This window comes from Aphis gossypii, chromosome 1 (genome assembly GCF_020184175.1).
Source record: "Aphis gossypii isolate Hap1 chromosome 1, ASM2018417v2, whole genome shotgun sequence".
NCBI lineage: Eukaryota > Metazoa > Arthropoda > Insecta > Hemiptera > Aphididae > Aphis > Aphis gossypii.
Window position 1 is genome coordinate 68043054 of NC_065530.1, and position 24383 is coordinate 68067436.

The 24383-nt window shown below is 26.9% G+C and overlaps 1 protein-coding gene across 2 annotated transcripts in view; it reads left to right on the forward strand.

The window, feature by feature from the left end:
* Positions 1 to 24383, forward strand: part of LOC114130507 (growth hormone secretagogue receptor type 1-like) — a 164167-nt gene that overhangs the window by 68172 nt on the left and 71612 nt on the right. The gene's annotated exons all lie outside the window — the stretch shown is intronic.

Sequence of the window (24383 nt, forward strand, 5' to 3'; positions counted from 1 at the left end):
ATCGTTATATTGACGCCGCCGTGTACACAATAAACGTTCTATCGCTGTCTGTCGGTAATTTTGTTATTATTATTATTTTTTTTAATCCACTTCAAAAGGTTTGTATCAATTTAGATGATAATCCGCACCGTGCGCGATATAATAATAATTATTTATAATATTATTTTACTATTATTGTATCGTTGACGCGGGCGTTGAATACCGCAGCACACATGATAAAATATAAATATTATATATAATAGGTACGATAAATTCCTACGCCTATAAGTAGTGACGGACACGCACGACAATGTGGCGGGCCAACTTAACAGGACCGGTGCCAGATTTGTCGAAAATATAACGGGCTGATAAATTTATAAAAGTCAAAAAAAAAAAATTAAGCCCAGTCTCATTGCGCCACCAGCGACGGGAAGACGGCCGAAGTCGAAAATACGTCTATGCGCATAACTTTATGGTTTTATACATATTATTATTATAATGCCGTTCCACAGAGAATGACGTATTTGTATATAATGTTTTTTTTTTTGGAAAGAGTTATAAAAATAAAAATACCTTTTAATGTTACAAGGTATACCCTCACGAATGTTTTATACTCTCCAACGCCATAGTGAGAAATTGTATTACATTTTAAGGGGGTAGCAGTGTCAACACTTTTTTACAAAAATTGAGCCGTCTAATAACCTAAAAAAATCAAAATTGCAATTGTTTTAATTTTGAAGAGCTAGCCTAGACTACAAGTCACGACACCAACGATAGGTATCGTGTCGATATCCCAATTTCTGTCAAACTCGCTCTAACATACTTACGTGTAAGTAATAACTAGTGACAACCGCTGTTATGGAATCTCCCGTTTTGTTCTTTTATTTTAAATAGTGGTAGTTAATAAGAGGATTTCGACTATTTATTGAAGTTATGAAAATAATGTAATTTAATCTTGAAAAGCTTATGATAAAATATTTGTGAATTCTTGATTGATACTTTATATCTATTGTTTTATTATTTGTGAGAAATTCTAGTTTACTTTCTTTGTACAAATAATCCATCATCACTTTTCAAAAAAAAAACCAGACTGTACCACTATCCCTATGTATAAAGTTTGCCATTATACCACGGATTTATCATGTTATCATGAGGTATTGAGACATATATGTCTGATATTTTCATTTTTCCTTAATATCGGTCAGTGACCAAAGTAGTCGAGTTCTTGTGTTTATAATAAAAATAAACTTTCGTTTTCAACCAAATATATATTGCGTGTTACTTACGTTAACCTTCTGTTGCAAGTTCGGGATGCAGACCAAACTAGTGATTATAAATGGTAGGGGGTGGCACTTGAGAAGTTGAGAGACTTTCAGGAAAATAAAAATATGTATAAGTTTAGTACCCTTGTCATCTATAATAAAAATTAATGAGTCACGCCTATATACTGCAGCATTGCCGTCCGATCTATGAGAAGAAAATCAGAAGATTAAAATGGTGGGAGGAAGCTCTTATTCTGACAGCTACTTTTCCTAAGATGACTATTATAAAATGTTTCTATATCGTGATTGTTAATTAAAGTTGTCGATTTTGTGTCTTACAGATCAGGTTTTGACTACGAGTCTATACTACAGTGATGCACTTTGAATGTCCACATTCAGGAAAGTCGATTTATAGAGTTTAATTCCAATTTCAAAATTAATATATTCTTATTTTTATGGAAAACATAAGTACCAAAACGAATTAGTAAAAAAAAATAAAATCAATTGTATCGTAATAAAGTGTGCTTAACTGTTCGCTTCATTTAGATATTAAATTTAGAACTTTATAATTTATATCGTACAAAAGAGCTACAATCAATTCATCTGAATATAATAGATTGTTAGAGTTTTTGTGTCATAACATTAAATGTTTATTCGTTAGTAAGTTCTTAGTTACATTCACGTAAGTTTAACATAATAGTCATAATGAAAATTCATTTTACAAAAACCATTATGAATAAAGAAGTTTTATGCATTTATAGATAATTTTTATGGTTATATATTATATTTTATAGATAATTGACAATTTTAAATACTTTGAAATATATAAGATATTAGTTATATTAATATTAGTGTAAATGATATATATTTTTTATATCTTTTGTACTTATATATCATAAAACTTATCCTAACAGATCGTTCGGATGCGTTGTTATAAACGTATAACATAACAAAATATGTACAAAATTAAAGTTTAAGAACATTATCTGTGTTTTATTGAGCATTATTTCACTATATTTTATTATATTTGAATTTTTAAATTGAAATATTTTTCATATAACTTGTTTAATAATTTAAAATCGTAAAAAGTTCGATTTTTATGCATCAAAATATTTTGAAAAATATTTTGCTTCAGAATATAAAATTAAAAATGTACATTGTCATTTAAAAAGTATAATAAAACTATTATGATAAAAATATTATATTTCTATTTTTTTTTTAAATGTTTAATTTTGACTGGAAATTATGTAAAAAAATGTTTTTCAAAAACAGTAAGGTTTGATAAAAGAATCACTCTGGATAAATTTTAGTTTATGGACTTTTAAATTGTCAAAAATTAATATTATAAAATATGCACTATAAACTTTTTATTAATATTTCTAGTCTTGAATCTTATTTTCAACCTTTTAGTACCTACTAGCTCACGATAAACATGCAAAAATTATCTAGCGTTAGTTATTGTTGTCATATTGTTATAATTAATTTCATCATAATATTTAATAAATAAAATATATTCGATATTAAATAAGTTATTATTTAGTTAGTCAAAAATCGATATCAACTAATTATATTTAGTAATGTTCACTGATCTTTTTAAAACGTACGACTTATAGTTGAAAACCATCACTCTGACGCGAAATATATTTCACGGAAGGAGGTTTAGAAAAAAACAGTTTAAAACATACTTTGCACGCAATAAGAATGCATTCCATTACGATTGCGTAGATTTACCAGTGAACTTTATATTCGTTCTTTTCCGAGTAATTTATCGTTGCGTATTTATACGCGTTTCATACTATTATTTTTTTCTGTTGAATTTCGTACTAAGGTTAAAAGACCGTGTGCGATATTTACTGGCTGAGCTTTCATTATATAAAACAAATGGAGGAACACTTTCCGATTACGTTATATTTATAAATAAACTCGTATTAAAAGAAAAAAAAATCATTCGTGACATGGGTGGGACGTGGGTCATATGAAATCACTCTTAAGCCACATTTAGATTTACGGAAAACATTGTCATAGACGCTGCCGCCGCACGCACCGGATGTATTATAAATAAAAAATAAAAATATGTACATCTCTACTTTATTGATGTATTAAAATTAATATTATAATCCAATAATATGTCTTTGTAATCATATTATATACATAACAAAAGTATTAAAAATTAAAATATAATTACGATGATGTAATCACCGAAAATGTATTTACGAATTTATACAAACAGATGACGAATATTATTATTTTTATTGTGTGAATTCTGTTATACGATAATACTATACGAATATCATTATTATTCAAACCCTTATATGATGTACCAGAGTCCAGAGAATGCTTTACCTCTAAAATTATCTCAGAGGGGAAGGTTGTAAACATTTTTGTATCCTTGTTAAAAAAAGGATTTAAATTTTTTTTTTTTTAATCGTAACTAAATGTTTTCTAAAGTTTTCCCAACTGTAGCTAAATTGGAAGATGAGTTGATTTCTGTTAAGGTTTGTGATGTATCACATTGCTTAGAAATAAAAACTTAGAAATAAAATAGGCATGATTAAAATCTGTGTTAGCGATCATTGAAGTGGGAGCCAATCGCTGATCTATATAAAAGTTTAAAATTAAAAAAAAAAATGTAATATAATAATCTTAATTTGAAAAATTCATAGCCTTTTATAATATCTATAATATTATGTAAAATAAACATTCATTTTTTAAAAATGGAATTACCATAAACGCACGAGAAATATTAATGAGTCTAAATATATAAAAAAAATTATTGATTTAAATTTTTCCTTCAGAGCTAGCCGCACAGTCCAGCACAATTCGCTTGCCGATAATGTTAAATTCAGATTTCGTACGCATGTTTGTCCTCGTGTCGCTTTTTTTTACACGTTCCAAGTGAATCGTTTGAAATGACCCGACTTGTTAAAATGTGGTTAATTACGCGCACTATTGATGCATTTTTCTGGTGACCGGGTATATAATATAATAATATTTGTGAATTATTTACACGTAAAACACCGTGCCCGCCATAATTGTACGATATTATTATAATATAATATAATACATTGTGTTCGACTAATCAAGAGCTGCTTGTCGGAAGGCTTATTTAGAATACTATATAATATTATTATTGCATGTGTAGGAGGTACCTAATATATTTGACAACGACCCGTTTTGGACTCGACAACCGTTTTTTTTTTATTCTCAATCTGCAGCACTATCTGTGTATTGTATAATGTATATAGACCACAATAGTGATGTAAAAAAAAAATTTAAAAGAAATATTTTAAATACTATTTTTTTTTATAAATAAAGAAATTATACCAGCTGAAAAATAGTGTTTTTAAATTTTAAATGTCGTAATGTTAAATATCACTAAAGCTACAGTTTAATAATCAAGGATGTATTCAAATTGGCTAACAAATGCATTTCTTTCTTGGAGTTTTTTCTAAGAACTTAACTTAATTGCACATAGTTTATATAATACTCGTTTTTAATAATCTTAAATCATGATATAAAAATATTGAATTGCTTAAAGTATTCATAAAATAAACATACGATCACTGACAATAAGTTATTTGAACAATAATATATTTGTTAGTATCTATTATAGTGTTAAAATCTATTATTTATTAACTAACAATATAGAACTACTATATATAACGCTTATGTATTAACCACATATCAATATTTTAAAATTATAAAATAATCATCAAAATGGTTTTTTATTTTATAATAGTTTTATTATTCAAAATAAATTAAATTATCATGTATTATTGTATTTTCAATTATATTTCATATGTAAATATTTCTTTTACATTAAAAAAAACATAAATAACATTTAATTAGTATAATTCATGTTCGTAGTAGAAAAATAAGTATGAAAAATTATATGATTTTGGTTTTGATATCTTATTTTAACAACAATTCAAAACATTTTAATTTCAATTTCGGAAAAAAAGTATTCAATATAAAAACAGTACCTATTTAAATTATATTCAAATAATGTATAAATGTTTGAAACATAATTTTAATACCGATTTTCGAATATTTTATAACAATGCACGTTTGTGGTCGCACTATGCCTACTAGTATTACTAGTATTGGAGTGGTATGTAGCTACTCGTAAAAAAAAAAAATTGAAAAAAAAGGAAACATCAAACCCCACCCAACCAGCATTTTTCTTTTTGACCGCCATATCGTTGGTTTATACGATTATTATTATTACTATTATATGCGCAGGTATAATACGCGTATATATATGGACGCGTTACATGACGGAAATCCGGTCGGACGAAAGAGGGCCGCGTATAATATGAGAGGAAAGAAAAACCGTTTTTTTGACGACCGAGTAGCATACACATTTATATGTGTACAAACTTCGGTACGATGACAACGACGACGGGTTTATCGTAAAGTTTTACTGTCCTATGTCGCCGTATTATCGCAACGATTTTTACGGTCTAGTATTATATATATATATATGTATAATAAGTTGAGCCCAGTTCAGCTCTTTCGCGCGAGAACGATGAAATTCACGCACGCCGTATATGTATGTATGCACATTATTATACATCACACGCACACTCGATCTTTTTTTTCTCTTTTCGCACTCGGCCAGCTACACGATCGCCACTGCCACCCAAGCAAGTCCCCCCAGCTGCACCGTATACATATAATAATGTATGTATGTATCTATGTTTCGATCCTCGAAAAGTCGTCAGTCTATCCCCTCCCCGTCATCCGAATAGACCCTAACCATAGACGTACGATCGTACTTATATATATATATGTATAATACTTGTCGTGCCCGTCGTCTCGTATAACTTTAATACTTGTCGACGCTTAAAAGTAATTGCGGATTCGATACCCCACTGGTTTTTTCTTCCAGGCGTAAATGGTATTTCGTAATATCATATAAATATAATTTATACTCTTGGGCAAGGACGAACGGCGTATGTAACAATAATGTATAGTGGACGTGATTTTTCCTGGACAAAAGGGGAGTGAGTTGCCGAGATCAATGATGAAAATATACTAAACGATGCCTATATCGCATACTTTTAAGACACCGGACATTTTTTAGAAGTCTAATCATTAGTAATATACTAATATATATTACTCAAAATGTTATAAAAACAACAGTACCTAGTGAGTAGGCGTGTGGAAATGATGTAAAATAACTATGATAATAAAGCACATACTGCTTTTAAACTTGGAAATATAAGTGTAGTTGTAAGTAAGTTTAAGAAAGCATTTCAAGACGCAAGCACATATAGTGGAAAGTGTATATATAACTATAATATGGTTAAGATGATACCATACAGACCCATAAATTATTTGTAAAAACCACCGCTCAGGTTTATTGTAGTTGAGAAACCAAATTTATAAAAGATACAGAATAAAATATTTTCTTTGTCTTACCGTTTTTTCTATACAAATTAGGTACCTATTTAAGTTTGAAAAGTATAATAATTTTAAAACAATAGTAGCTTTTTTGTATTAATTAATTAAAAAAAAAAACAAAAAGTTTAAACATGGAAATACGTATAGTCTTTCTTATCTCACATAAGATTGGTTTTTCAACTATAATTAGCCTGAGTAGTTCTTTTTTGAGCGAAATCGTTTTTTTCTTTTTTCATTAATTTATTAATGTAATCTCGTAATAATTATGCTATACAATCAGAAATGATACTGAAATTGATTCTCAGCTCTTGTAATACATTTTTAGTGAGTAAACTTTTTATTTGGGATTTAACATTTTGTTAAGATTTCTGATACCAAACTATACATACATATTACACAGTGTATATAATATATATGTATTGTTTTATTTTAAATTTTTTAAATTACATGCTTTTAGGAAAACATTATACAATTAGCAATGCGACTTATAACTAAGATAGTACTATTATTACTATTATTATATTATATATAGCATAGTTTTTATTATGAAATCATACAAAAAGAAGGCAACAGTGGGGATCTAATAACCATCATGTCCACCCGCACGATAATATTATACATAAATGCAGAATTCACTCTGGGCACCATATTTATTATGTGTTATAAATTATATTATGTCTATGCGATCAACCTGTTGCACGCTATGTATTTTACGACGGTTTTTTTTTTCTAAAGAAAATATGTATTTTTGAATAATCGCATCATTATACTATATGCCATCGATTATAAAATAAAATTTATTATCATAGGCACTGTTTATTCCATGTCGATTTCTATCGCAGCAAGACGCGCGTCGAATGATCGTCCGCGGACTTTGTTATTACTTATTATAATAATATAATATATCGTATGTGTGGCCGTCGAGGTGTGTGGTGAACATCATTCGTTATAATAATATATTTACAGTGGTTTATCGTGTTTCAGTGATTTATTACGCCTTGTCGTGCGCTCCGTATACACGTATTACACGTAGGGTACGCATGTGCTTTCGGTGGATAAGCAGTTTAATATTTAATTTCACTCAAAAATATTAATTTACACGTGGTTCTTATGTCCAATAAATTTTACGCACGTTTGAATTGAAATACAAAACCTTTTAGTTTTCATCGTGTGTATACAGATTTTAGGTATTTTGTCTACAAAATACCTAAAACTTCGACTAGTCGCGTAGGTATACATGGATGTAAGTACTTGCACGTTTACTATGTTTACACAGGATGATTGATGTTTCAAAGAATATTAATTATTTTAAAAACAATAAATGCGTTGATGATAATATTATTTTAGAATAATTTTAAATTGTAACATATTTAACATTTTTAATTTTTATCGTTATCCTTTTTAAGCTATTAATTATTTTGAAATGACATTGTAAAATTTTGATTCCTTAATCCAAAGCAGAATATTTTATGGGATATACGCTTCGACGTATAAAAATTGAATTTTGATGAGTAGGTAGTTTATGAGATATATGCATTTAAAGTTTAAATGAGCTGAGTATAGTGGTGTAGGAAAACCGTTGGTTCATCAAAACTTTAAATCATTTCAACTTATTAAGTACTCGTTCAAATTTTAGTTTTTATGAAGGTACATATACCTACTTTTTATTTGTATGAAAAAAGTTTATTTTTAGGCTCATTTTAATTTCGAAGCTATTCGTTGTTTTGCAAGAGTATTAAATATTATGATAAAATTAGTTCATATTCAATTTTTAGAACATTTAGAAAAACATATATTAGTAAAATAGTGATAAATAAAATCAATTTATAATAAAATATTGTATATAGAATTGAATTCTGGCAAATATATATTCTATAGTTAGGCTATAAAGTGGTGATTTCTGCATGTGGTGCGTACGCACATTTACACATGGAAAATTCGTATTAAATCACGGCAGTAATCCATAAATATATTTTTTAAAGTTTGCTAATATAACCTCTCACACATCTCACTCTTCCCATCGATACCTGCTGCCATATATTCATACGAGATGTTTAAAGCCCATTTCGTCTATTACACAAACAACTAGTGGAACGAACCGCACACGTTTTGTTTACCGCGAAACAACATTAAGCTGTCAAACGTATTATATATTATGTATAATTGGCCAACGTTTATTCGACAGTCACGGAATGAACATATTATTTTGGTTCAGTTGTGGTGCTTTTCATCGGCGTTCCATTGTTTTTATCTTGATCCATTTTCGCATCACAATAATAGTCCATCAAATAATACAAACTGATTCATTAATGTTTTAATTCGCTATTAACTAATTTAAATTTGTAATGTATCATATGGCCGGAAAACGATGAAATTGAACCAATTTGCATAAAATTCAAAAATATTATTTCATTTGTCTCAAATTATAATAATTGTTTTGATTATCTTAATAATAACAGATATAGTTTTACGTTTTAGATGCCGAGTAGGAGGAAAACAAATACATAAAAACAGACGAGTTGAATAAACAATATTTCATTAAACGAGATTCAAATATATATTGATAATATATTTTATATATATTTTCACATAATATTGAAACGCCTGTTTAGTCGTTACCCTTGCGATTTTCCTTGCAAATAGACATCGAAAATCAGTTGGTTAAGATACGGAGTGTGTAAAGTGTATACTCGTATGCGCTAGACGTGAAAACTTTACAGACACTATTTGACTTTTTTCGTGGACTGTTTTCCACCATAAGCTAAAAATATTGGAAATGAATTTACAGAGGAACATATTATATTCTTAACAAGTACATCGTAGGTACAAGATCGAGAATCACATGTTGTACTGCAGTGTACGAAAATCATATATGTTATACACACGCGTTTTTGTAAACACGATTGCAGTTCTTTGTCATAATTTTGTATTTCCATGAAGAATATTATTTTCATACGACGCCTTACCTACCTTCTCATTTTGATTTATTAATATTACCACGTATTTTAAAGACAATAATATATTATCACGATTTATAAAATTATTATAATTGATCACCCCCGCCGAGTTATGTATATTGATTGATTAATTTTTGAACATGTCCAATTTACGACTTTATTTTCTTTAAATGCTTAACTCTCTTGAGTTTGTTATTTACTGAGCTATCACCATCTCTAATAATTTCTGTTTGCGTTTCCGATATAGCACGATCTTCTGGTGCTAACCAAATCTATATCGATACATAGATCTTTTGATCTGCCATTAGAACATTAGAAAATATTTTTAGAAGGTCGGTAATTTTTGTATACATTCAGATGCATTTGGAAGTCGTCACTTCTTTATAAATTTATAATAGACAACGTTTAGATTTAGTTGTCACATATTTTAATATCGCTTAATAATAATTATATTAATAAAATTAAATTTATTAGTATCGTAATAATATAAAAATTATATGATTGTATTGGAACTATATCATGAACCGTTAACGGATTTAATATATATGGCAATTGACAATAGTGATACAATATTAAAATATTATAGGTATATAACAAGCAATATAATTTGAAACGTTACCAAGTTCAGATATCAGGCTGCAGATTTATACAAAATATATTCTCAAAAACTTTATTAAGGTAATGACGATTTTTCAACATGGATACAATTTATGATTTAAACATAAAAATATTATAACAACTTAATGTACTCATTTTGGACGAATATATTATTATATTTAATACCATACTATAAGATGATTATCATATATTTATATGAATTAAAAAATTAAAAAATATTATTATTCGTGAAGATTTTAAACATTTATGTTTGTATATATTAATTTTTTTTTTGAATGATTTTTTCAAATTATTTAAATTCTTCTTATGCTATTGTTTATTCACATCATTCTACAGTATGTTGGTATTGACTCAAAAATTATTACAATAATATATAATGATATACCATATAATACCATTATAATAATTAATTATATAATAAATTTAATATTTATTGCAAAAATTAATTCAAATTAATTACTAATAGTAAAATTAGTACTATGATAGTAATATTAATGTATTAAATAATATATATATATATACTACTATATACTACTATATATATATATATATTATATGTATATATATACTTATTAATTAGTAATATAAATTTAGACTCCGAAGTAATGATTTATCATCGAATTTAAATTTAACACATACATATATTACAATGATTTACTAGATGAAAAAGTTCACTCGTCATCTACTATAAAATTAAGACGTTAATTTTCAAATTTTTTTCGTTTAAGTGTTTTTAACATTCATATTAACTGCAAGATTCGTAAATTGTAAATAAAATTAATTAATGTTTTAACCTAGTTTTTGTATAGTAACAACTAACAGTTGATAATTAAGTAGAATCTCGGTTCTTATAAATTATTAAAGTAACTTATTAAATATTAAAAAGTTAGTAAAGTTTGTAACTTTTTTGGCCTACTATTATAAATCTTTGATGTCTCGATATTTACTACCATTTCCTACTGAATAGTAAATACTGATAATATGTTGTATTTATATATTTAGCCAAAGAAATAATATATCCAGATTAAACACTCTTTAATCCCGGTTCGTCAATTATGACACCATATTTTTTAGTGCACAGACCCTAGACTTTTTATGGTACCCTATACAATATTGACTCTTTGATAATGTGATATTAGTGCAATCAATCTGCTGCGATATTTTTATGACAATATATAACGCGACGTAACATTTTTTATGTAAGAAAAATATCATTTTTACACAGGAAATGCGTAGTTATTTTCTCTCTCTCTCTCTCTCTCCCTTATAAATATTATATAATATATATGGTACTCTTGCGCTTTTACGCGCTTATCATGTCATCCCGGTTATTTTTACAGTACCTATAGGTACTTTTCACACAATTTTACTCACACACGCTTATCACGTAGAGTCGTATTATCGTGTATACGATCCAATTACAGTGCGGTGAAGATGTCGAACCATTACAACCGTATATACTGCCAATACACACATATACTGAAGGTCACACAGCGAAATGAACATAATATGTAATATTTGTCGAAATAAATATTATATACAGAAAAACCAAAATCTCTTCGCACACGCCTCCGCTCTCTGGACACTAGTAAATACATATATATATATATATTATATTATGTGCGAGGAGATATTTTACAGCGTGCAGTGTGTTATTACAGAATTTACGCGTCGTCTCGGGCGAATTCCTTTTAATTAATGTCGGAAATTCGGGAGCCGGAAGAAAACTCTTAATAATATGAGATGCGACCTCGAACGCTATTTGACAGCAACCAAAGGGACTGCCAATCAGCGAGCATTATACATTACACACACAACCATTTATATATATATACACAGAGTATAATATAGTATATACATTATACACATGAATGGCGTCACGTATACATACATGGATATATATAAATATAAATGTATTCCGTATTACGAAAGCGGTGGCACTGTTGACCTTTTTGAAAGGAACTCTTTGGATGACCACTAATTGGACGGCATTACGCGTCTTTTTCATTTAATTACTTGTTGTTTCTCTTGAATATGTCTTAGTTGTTATCAAAGGCCACCACCACCGTACCTCGTTACCACCCCCGTCATCCCCGCCACCTGTTTCCTTTTCATAACGCTCCCACGTCTAAAAGCCTCGGCCTTTATTATGTAGGTATACGTCTTATATACACGAGCCTTTATTATTATCTCTACATATCGTCTTCTCCGTAATTTCGATTCGAAATTGCGTACACTGACTTACTTTTGCAAACACCCCCCACCCCTGCGCTACTACACGCATGACGCCCATTATTCTTTTGCTGATTTTTTTTTTTTTGGTTACGTTTGAAATAGAAAAAAAAGAATACTTTGAATTTATATTTGAAGTGACCTCGATGATAGTATAATATTATAATGAAAATATATATATAATATCATATCATATAATATTATATAGTGACCGTTATGGTTGTTGGATTATAGTCCATAAATTCTTCAGACGAATTTCATATACTGTCAACTACGCGCCCAATTAAATAGCTTACCCCGAATCCAAAATATACATAAAAATCGCGTAAAAGATACATAAATGTTTTTACAATGATTGAGTGTTGTAATAATATAAAACACTTTGATATAAACAGACATATACAGCGGTGTCACAATTATTTGAGTTGCAATTGTACCGAGCGTATATTATATTGTTTAGACGAGAAGAACGCACATAATACGTATTATCATAACAATCACCATTGAAGTGAAATTCGTAAAATATTTTTGTATTTGAATTTGATTTATATCTAAAGATGGTTATACGTATACAAACATATTGAATTACGTGTCTCTATTGTTAACGCATTGAATAATATAATTGCTGTAATTTTTACCGGTATTATGTTACCAGTCATTAAAATAATAATATTATGTAATGCACTATACATAGTAATGAATATTATAGGTACCTAATATTTCAACTCATAGTATGATTTCAGAGTATAATCATTTGTTATTTATAATTCAGCATTTTTAATAATTCGGGCCATCCATTGTTTATATTAATAATATTATTTTTTATATATAAATTTGACACCCGTCCAAAACAAACAAACGGAACTTTGAAAATTACGTTTTTATGGTCAAATAACTAATCTTTTTTATTTTTAAATTTCATCCAAATCTTAATTTATTTTACTCTAAAATTTCTGTGTACGAGTATATGTATTAAAACTAAAAGTTCATTGTTGTATACTCTCGGTGATAAAAAAATATATATAAGAATTTATTGTATTACATTTTAAAGTCAAATTTTGCGTTCGAAGACGGTTTTCATTATTACGTTTTTCAAACTTATTATTACCTACAGTTGCTCAACACTAAAATAATCAAGTAAAGGAATTCGTAATATTTTTATAGTTAAATTAGATGCCTTTACTCAAATGCGTATTTACAATTTTTTTTATAAAATTAGATACATTTTTTATCTGCCCGCAATATAATTACTACAAGTATTTTGATTGTAAAACTTATACAGTGCAAATATTCAATCATAAATAAAATTTAAACATATGATGGTTGAAAATGGTGAAGTTAGAAAATTACGAAAAATTTTGTGTACCTACGCCTGTAGTGTTTATACAATGCACCCTATTTATATTAACGCTCTTCGATAATCATTCCAATTTGGATGATAAATTGATAACCTCTTAAACACACAGATAAGTTGCTAAGATTATTATTTTTTTTTGTCAATGTTTTTATTTTATGACTTTTATATTCAAATATTTCACCAGACTGTATAAAAAAATACATATTTTCACTATAACTAAGAAAAATATATTTGAAATATATTTTCAATTTGAAAAATAACTAATTAGACAATATTTTAGATTTATAAAATAAACTATATGGTACCACGAGTTTATAAACCAAAATCTATACGTGAATTTTAGTGTTAAAATTCTGTCAAAATTCAAAATATATATAAGGTTATGATATTAGTTTTACTGAAATATCAAAATTATATACGTAGTAAAATTACTAATAATATTATACTCGGGAAAACAATACCAAAATAATCCTAATATTGATATGGTTGTATCAGTTGGTGTTTAAAAACTTTAAAATAATTTTTTTTTTGTCTTTTATAAAAGTCAATTTTAAAGTATTAACAAAGAGATTACTAGCGATACTGCAAATACTAATAATAATATAAATTATATACCTATAATATTATAAGGATCAAAAACTCCTATATTTGGTATGGTATCAAATTGTGTATATTCGCCAAACTACGAAATAGAAAATTATATGATTTTAGAATCAATTTAGTTTTCTATGCATACTATAAACAGTATAAACTATACGCAAATATACTTGTTTAAATACTTAGTATCATTTTTATGTCTTTAAATTTCCGATCGACTGCAATTATGAGAGACTGTATATTTAAGTGTAAGATTATTTGAAGCCACCAAAAAAAAAGAAAAATATATAACTTAAATAAATTCAGTACTTATACGGTTTTTTTTGTTATATATTCGAGTACATTTAATTAAATTAAATTTTGATTAGAATGTTCTTATTTTTTTTTTTTTTTTTTAGGTAGTTGTTATTTTGTATCGATTACCCGTGTTGCTTTCGTTAGTTTTTTTCACTAAAATTTTTCTCATCTCGTATTTAATTAGTAGAATATAATTATATTGGTAGTCTAATTAATATATTTTTTTCTAAATTAATGTTCAGCGGCTGTGCGTCTATCGCGTCCTTATTATATTATATTTTATACACCCATTGCTGCTGTATTCACACAACGCGTATACCTTTCTTCAAATTAGGCGCAAGAGGAGGAAAATGAAGGAAAAGCAAACGAAACGGTTTTACTTTCGTTTGTCATTGTCCATTGAAGAAAACAAGCGTAATAAAAAAAATAAATAAATAAATACAACGAACGAACGAACAAAAAAAACTACGACCAGCAATTTTTAAGGTAAAAAAATGTAAAACTTTCTAAAACTCGTTTTTGAGGCACAGTACTCGCCGCTGTGGTGGTTGTGACGGTGTCGGCGCAGACGGAGATGGAAGCGGAAGGGGGTCGCGAAAACATCGTAAACAGACGTACACACAACGAAAATCAAGTCCAGTCACGTAAGTATATGGTGGCGGCAACTTGTATACATATATATGTGCAGTGTGCACTCGTAATTCGAAACTCTGGCCGTTTTCTCGGAGCCTATACAGTGCGAGTACGATGCACGGCCTATGGTTGTGAATTTTCATATCTATACTCACAGTATATTATATTATACAGAATGTTTCATAAAACATACTCACCCTTATAATTTTCTTTCATATAATGAATTTAATAAATTCTAGATTTTAAGATTTTTCAAATATATTGTATTATAAAGTATTTTAGATTATTGTACTACTTGAGAAGTGTCCTATAGCTAATACATACATCTGTTTTTCAAATAACAACCATGCTCTCCCGTTTATATAGTAAGTGTTTAGTGTCCAAGTGTCTTAAATAAAAATAAAATTAGTGTAATATTATTAACTCTAGTATTTATTATGCAGATACCATTTTTACAAACTATAAATGTTGATAGATTTACTAAAATGTTCAAATTATTATCATCCTTATATCTTTCAAACTCATTATTATGGACTTTTTGGTCTTTATTACCTATTTATACGAGTTAAAAATATATAAAATAGGTACTTAAAATTTTAATTTTGATTTGAACAAATATCGGAATTGTCATGGCGTGGAAGCGTAAAGAATTTTCGTCGATAACATGACATTATATACACACACACTCCGATGAATTTTGTCGATAACATCACAATATAATGTATATGATATGCCCACGATTTTATCGGTCACCTGGCATATATTACTATTATTATATACGCAGCCAATTGAGTTAAAAGCGCATATCCATCATATTATATTTTCTTCACGAGGAACGGCAAAAAAATCGGTCCGTTTACTGCCTTATAAATATATACGTCATATAATACGTACGAGTACATATTTTATACGTGCAATGATATACACATGCGAATATGTTAACGTACATATAATGCATCGTTTGTTTGCAGGACAAAACGGTATTACGATATATTATTATATTATACGAGTTTAGCGAGCATAAAACCCGTCGCGTCCATACAAATTTTCCGAAATTTTTTTCGTATTTTCCCTCCTTTCCGTATATATACTCACCGTGGTGATATAATAATATATTTACATGTATATTTTACCGTTACTCACACTCGGTGATCGGATTTCGAATGCGAAATTTCCATTTAAAAAATACTCGCACGTATGCAAATTGCTCGTACATGCACACACACACGTACATATGCATACATATATATTATTTCAACGATCCATTTCAAATATACCACGAGCGGACGCGTGTACTGACATATATAATTCCATATTATTATTTATATACATGTATATATATATATATATTACAGTGTAATTCACTATGTATGCACACCCCATTTTTTTCATTTAATGATAATTTTTAATTCTTAGAATTTTTAAATTTACTTTCATACCATATTTTTTTTACTTTTGAGAAAGACTTAAGGTGATTCAAACTTCTATTTTTAAATAATGATAGTTTTCCTATTTCAATGGAAATTATTTAGAGGACCATTTATTTTTAAATATTGATGTACTTGATGTAGCTAGTTTGAATGAGTGATTTCTAGATTATTAAAATATTTATCCTAAGGACAAAAGCTCTTAAAAATGGATTTAAAAAAATATAAAAAAAACATGTAATATCCAATATAGAATTTATTATACTCGTACTTTAAACATTATTTACAAATTATAAATATTGAATGCTGAATATTAAGTATGTATTAAATTTTTTAAATCACTATAGTCTCCATGTCTTCTAAATCCATTATTAAGGGCCTAATATTCTAATCAATCTAATCGATATCCATACTTAAATAAATATTAAATAATTCACAAACTATTCGTTAAAATTTTGATTTGAGAAATATTATCCGTTAAATAATTTATAGTAGAAAATGGAAATTATCATTTAAAAAATAGTAGATGATTATAATTAGTAGAAAATAACTTTAAATTTGAAAATATGGTTGTATATCATATATTTAAAAAGTTTATTTAAACATTTAAAAATAAGATTTTGATTTATTTTGGATCAACATTTAATATTAATTAAAAATTAATAATTTATTATTGAAGAAAATTAAGCTAGTGAACATTCTTGGTGAATCAATCTGCGTGTTGTAAATAACGGCTGTGTCGAGGATTTCGAGTAAATATCGCATTTTAAAAATTGATTCTTAATCATTTGTAAATAAATTATAATAATATTATATAATATTAATAAATATGCTACAAGACGCCACATGCCAACTACGTCGCCTATTCATACATACTATCCACCAGGACCACTCACACGCCTACGGGCGTCATCTATTTATTTACGCGTCCGAGTCCGATGATGATTATCATGGTTATATTAAAATGACTGATATCTGTGAAAATTGAAAAGCTCAAGTCTTTGCAGACGCCTTCATCAAAGAATTATGAAATTACGTATACAACTATATTTTATTTTTAATATTTTATTCTACAAGAGTTATTAGTATACTTTTTAATCGTGTATAAAATTCTTTCTTTGATCGTTTTACATAACCCTATAGGTATACAGTTTGTATGTCCGTTTGATAATAGTTACACCCATCGTATAGAATATTTGTTGAAAAACTGTGAACCTTTCTATTTTAATTTGATATTAGTCAAATAATATACACGTATATATACATATACATTTACAAGCCTTTTTAGTAGATATAATGTTGTTTAATATTGTAAAGATGCAATATGTTTTCAACCTTTGAATTTCATCACTACTGTTGCCTGGGCTTTATAAATTTTTAGCATTTATTAAAATTATATAATCGTTTAGTTTCGCCTGTCAAACACTTCGAAATTTGTTTTTAGACGACCGCTGCTAATTTTTCCAAATCTGTTTTATACAGTAAAATCAATTATTGAAAACTAAGGAAAGAAGAATTGTAATTTTATAAGAAGACACTGATCGATACGAGAAGAAGAAGACAGGATTAGACTGGGTGTAATATATAATATATGTAATGTACGAAATACCTTCTATAAATTATTTATTTATATGAGCACTACTTATAATAATAGCATATTATATATTATATTCATACAAGTATACTTTGTAACTTAGCTACATATTCCTGGTACACTCACATTCCTACCATACAATTTTGAAATATTAGATAAACCATCATTTTGTTTATTTATCTGAACATTTAATGCTTTCACCGATCACGAAATATCGAATTTTCGAGTTGTTTAATACACACTCAAAAAATTAATTTAAGTAAGTACTCAAAACATTGAGGGGAGGGAGGGGGGTGTTTAACATGTTCTCAGTTCTAGGGAAAGTACAACAAAAGTCGAGACTAAAAGTGCAAAAAATGGTTTATTAGATTTTTTTTTAATTGTATAGTTATTTTAATTATAGTATCTACTTGGCTAGTCTTTTTTTATTATACGACAACAATATTGACACATTATTCTATTATCATGGGAAACTACACCTTTCACCACCGATATAATGTAATAATTATATTATAATATATGTATATTTTTTGCGTATATGATAACTGTCAATCATCATAATGAACTATGAAATATATATAGATTGTACTATCTTTATTATTATTCTTTTTTTTTTTTTTCAAAATAATGCATTTTATTTTTACGAAGAATTGTTGGTATATAAACTGATTGGTGAACTATTTCGAAATGAATGACAGTTATATCAGTCAAAACCACTCGACTGTTCATGATTACATTTTAACCGAGTTGAACTTGGTTATTTATCGCAAACTTTGGGGCACGCAGCACAGCAAATGTTTTTAAACATATTAGTGATCTTAAAGCATAAAATGGACTTATATATTATAGTGAAGAATAAAAAGAGATTTAATATTAAGCACAATAATACAATATGAGTTTGATCTATGAAATGCATGAACTATTATTATATTGAAAATATATTACTTTTATTATAAAAATGTGTTTTGTAAAACTAAGTTAACTAAATCGCACTTAAATATGATTCACTTAATACCATAAGAATTTTATCATTTGGTTTATAATTGTTTATGCTTTATATATATAATATATATATACACAAATCTAAGAAGACAAATATTTGCTTTATTTATATAGCTATATCTACCTAAAGGTAAAGCTTTTAAATTAAATGTTACAATATGATGTATAGTTAACGGAATACCTATTAATACCTTCTTAATAACTATTTTACGTATACTATCTGATAGCGCATAAAATTTAAAATTTAATTTAATAACATAAAGTTTTATAGTTAATTATTTATAAAATCTAATTTAAAAAACTTAATTAATATTTGATTTTTTGTTTATTTATACTTTGATTTTTTTACATAGGTAAATATTTTTATAGATAGAGAAATTTAAAACTTTTAATTAGAAATATTATAATAATTTGTACACAAAATGGTGCTAACAAAATTGTACATTAAAAAGTTCCTTTCAAGGTTTATCACTAGGCAGTGCTCTAACAATTTATGACTCACTAAACTTTTTATAATTGTACAGTTTTAACCTACTACATTAGTTTAAGATTCACAAGATTAATAAAAAAAAACAATGTTTCTTAGTATTTATCCGGTTGCGTAAAAAGTTACGAAAAATCTACCTCTGTAAATGCTTTTTATAAGCCAAATGTGCTTTTGAAAATACCTACGTAGAAAATTATAATAAAATTAGTCACACGGCAATGTTAAACAAAGTAATAGACATGTAAACTCGCTCATTTGCCAAACCTATCTATTTAATTTGTAAACGACTAAACAAAAAAATAGAATATAGTGTGCCGTTTTAAATCCAAGAGTTTTTGCATTAATTTGTATTTATTAGTATAATCATAATTATTATTGATTAACTATTTATTTAAAATATGTTTGAAAAATTATAATATATATGTACTAGCTAAATCATTGTGAGATACAGTTAAATACTTAGGTATAATATTTTAAACAATAATGTAATGAAGAAATTACAAATTAATAAATGTATAAAATGACTGTGAAATATAATTTTAAGGATGAATAAACTTTCAAAATTTATATTTGACTTTCTTAGAAGTGCATACAAATTAGTTTAAAGCTTGAATGTATCATTTAAAATTGATGTCAACCTAAAAAATTAAAATGAACTTATGTTTTTATCTATATTTTTCGTTACATAATTTGAACATATATAATAATACTATAACTAATTATCTGACAAATTATTCTGTTTTAAAATAATAATAATTTATTTTTATTAGTTAACTCGTACAGTTAATAAATTAATCCATGCGTATAAGATATTTATAATAATAATATATTTAGAAATATTCTATGGAATCTTCATCAAGCTTTTATAATAAATATAGTCATATAACCAACAATATGTTATAGTAAAAAAAAAAAAAAAAAATTGCGCAAAATCTATTTATGAGAACCGAATAGATTTGTTTTCATTAGTTACTGTTTTATAGTATAGTTTTTAGAACTTCAACAATTGATTTAATCATTTCGATTTTGGATTTCATGATAAAAATACCTAACCGCATAGGTATCTCATTTCGTTATTATTAAACATAAAAAAATAGAAATAAATGAATGTTATTCTTTTATTTATAAAGAAAGCTTTGTGTAAACATAATATACTATAAAATTTAGAGCAGAGGAAGTTATTATTTTTTACACGTTTAAGGGCATGAAAAAAATAAAAATAATAAAAAACAAAAATTATTACTACTCTGACTGTATAAAATTAAAATTTAAAAACATAATTATATAATTATAATTTATTGATATTTTTTTAAACTTTCCAAATTCCCAGACCCCAGTAGTTTGTGTAAAAATCACAACTAAACAGAAAGTATCAAAGGATAAATAGAACCAATCAGTTTTTCAAAAAATCTTAAATCATCTGTTTTAAGTTTAAGTTTATTTAGTGGTTGAGATTCTTGGTATAAAAAAATTAAAATACAAATCAAATAATTCTCAAACTCATGTAAATACCAGGTATTCTATATAGGTATTAATGTTTTATTGGTATTTATTTTATACTTAATATTTCTAGTGTATATATTGTATTTGACTACCCAAATGATTAGATAGTCTGTAAGTCTGTTATTCATGTTTAAAAGTTATATTTAAATTATTGACATAGTGACATAGTGATATTGATTGTGTATCAATATTGAATTTTGTGACATTTGAGTGGCGATAGCTAAATGGTAGAATTATCTATACATAAAACTAGAAATTTCAAATTCTATATATTCAATTAGTTTTTCTTAAACAGTTTAAATTTGTTTTTTCTAGATAAATCGTATTGCAAATATTTATTCATCATTTAAAATTATTATAATAACATATAGTTTTAGAAAATAAAGATTCCCTATTAAAAATGATTGCATACTATTAATGAACATAGTAAGATATAAAATAATACAAACTAAACATCAAGATATAAAATATGAATTATTATGAATGGTATGAAAAAAAAATCAAGAGTATGACGTAAACAAGTATTTTTAAATGGCGTCTAAATAATTGAATTATAAATATAAAACATTAATTTTACGCATCGTTATTTTGTTTTTATTTTAACAATATTGCTGTCACACATAAGAGCATTCGTATTTCACATCTCATTCAACCATAATAGTGTGTTGTATAAATTATAGAAAACATTAAAAATGTGTACAGTTTATGTTTGTTTTAACGGAGCCTAAGACTTGGGTCAATTTAATATTAAATATAGTAATTGTTCATCTAATGGTTGAACAAATGTAAAAAGTATTGTAATTTGTTCGACGATTAATAATGTTGGCACTTTTATACTCATCTGATATTAAAATATTATAGGTATATGAGCTCATATGTTTTTATAAATCAACTTTTGTGTCTCGTAATTAATTTTTAGAACTCTAATAATAATATGTATAATATTATCTAGGAACTTTGAAAACGAATAATATTTGTGCATTCAAAAAACATGCTAAACACTTATGTGATATTTATGGGTACTGTGTCTGTACAGTATACACATATAGCTTGTTCAAAAATTATGAAGGATTTTAATATTTTCTCACAAGCTCGACGCAACCTCATAATACCGATGAGTAAAATCGAATTTCACTTGTTCTGATTATTACATAGAACGTATTTATTTATGAATATCCGTCTACAGCAGCATGAATAATTCGTGTTTTTAATACATGATATGTATTATTATTATTACTAGGTATATATATTAGATATAAATTTAAATTTAAAATTTAAAAATATTTTCATTTAATTCTAAATTATTTAAGTAGTGTAATAATTTTATTAACTGGATTGAAATTAATTGTTTTTGAATCCAAAAAGTATTGTTTAGTTGAGGAGCGCAGAAGAACAATTTCTCTACATACATACGTAGGTATGTCAGAATCTTATGAAATGTGTGATTCAGGGCTTTGAAACGTTACACACTAAAATACGAAAACGAACGATTTGCATAATCAGCTGTTCCCAGTAACTGGTCGGACCAAACATCGTCTTTGATTACGATAAATTATTAGCGTAATCGATACTCTTCCGCAACCGCGGTTGCAAGAAACGTTATTAAATTACAATATTATTAAATATTAATGTATTAAGTCCGATCAACGTTTCAGCAAGCTGAATATCACTCGAATATGTAGTTTTGTTACTGATAATTTGCTACCATATTATTGTCCAAAGACGTCGGTGTGGAGGTGTGGACGCTAATCAAATTACGGTTAGAGTTATCGATTTTGGCAAATTTACATTGTAGTTTAAGTAAGCAGATTACAATATTAGACTATTATAGCTGCCTTGGGTAGGTAACCATATAACCAATGTTGGTTATGTTTTAATACACTTTTTAATAATTAATAATATGACGATATATGGTATTGTAGACCGAGTTACACTGCTATAGTGTTTGTTGTTCCATTAAAATTTGGTTTATACGAAATAATAATAATAATACATTTCTATAAATAACGAAAATAAAGTATTAATATTATATTATTAAGAAAAAAAATGTTTTATCTTTTTATGAATTTCGGTTGTTTTTGTCGCGTTGCAATAAAATAGTGGACTTTCGGCTTACAATTTTTTGTTTTGTTTTGTTTTATTACGTAGAAATTATGCGGTCGATCCATGACTAGAATCATTCATTGATGATTTTCACGAAAATAAAACGTTATTCATATCATTCCGTTTGATGTTTTAAAAATGTGTGTTGTAAAGTTTTCAAACATTCGATATGCAAGCAGCTTGCCAAGTGTTGGACGATCGTTTATTTGGATTTCAAAGTCTACGCGTGTGTTATAAATGTTGTTGTTTAAAATATTATTAATAATTTAACAAAGTTGTATACACAATGAAATAACTCTATCATATTATGTTTCACTGTGTTTATAAAACTATAAGTTTTAATCTAGTTTACTAACGTCTTTAAAGCTAAATTAAAAACAATACACGTAGCAATTTGTTTTATTCAAATTATTCGTACTAATTTTTATTGTTGATAAAAGTGAAACTACAATATTTCGTGCATAAAAAGTCTTAACGGGGCTAAGAGTTCGTAATAATAAAAAAAAAAGAAAAACCTTGACGAGTCGTCTTTAAAATAGTTCAATATCGTAAGAATCGTGTTTCGAGTATAGGTAAATCACTAAAAATAATATTACATAGATAAGATATATATAATATTATATAAGTATATAGTCATGTGTGTCGTGATTAGGTATATATTTTCTTTTTAATCCTGAAAACCATTAATCATCAAGCGCTAAAATATCGCAAGTATGCAGTAGATTTTATTTAAGTGCATTCTGTGGTTTTCTATGATTTCTTATCAAATACAAGGAGGCTTTTGTAAATTTTAAAAATTCTGCACTTGCACGTGTTTATTTACGCTGTATCGATAAAGTGCGAAGTACGATGTACTTTCAGAGCAATCTTGTATTTTGTAACACTAAAAGTTAGTTTTCCAAAAAGAAATAACAATTTAAAACACATCA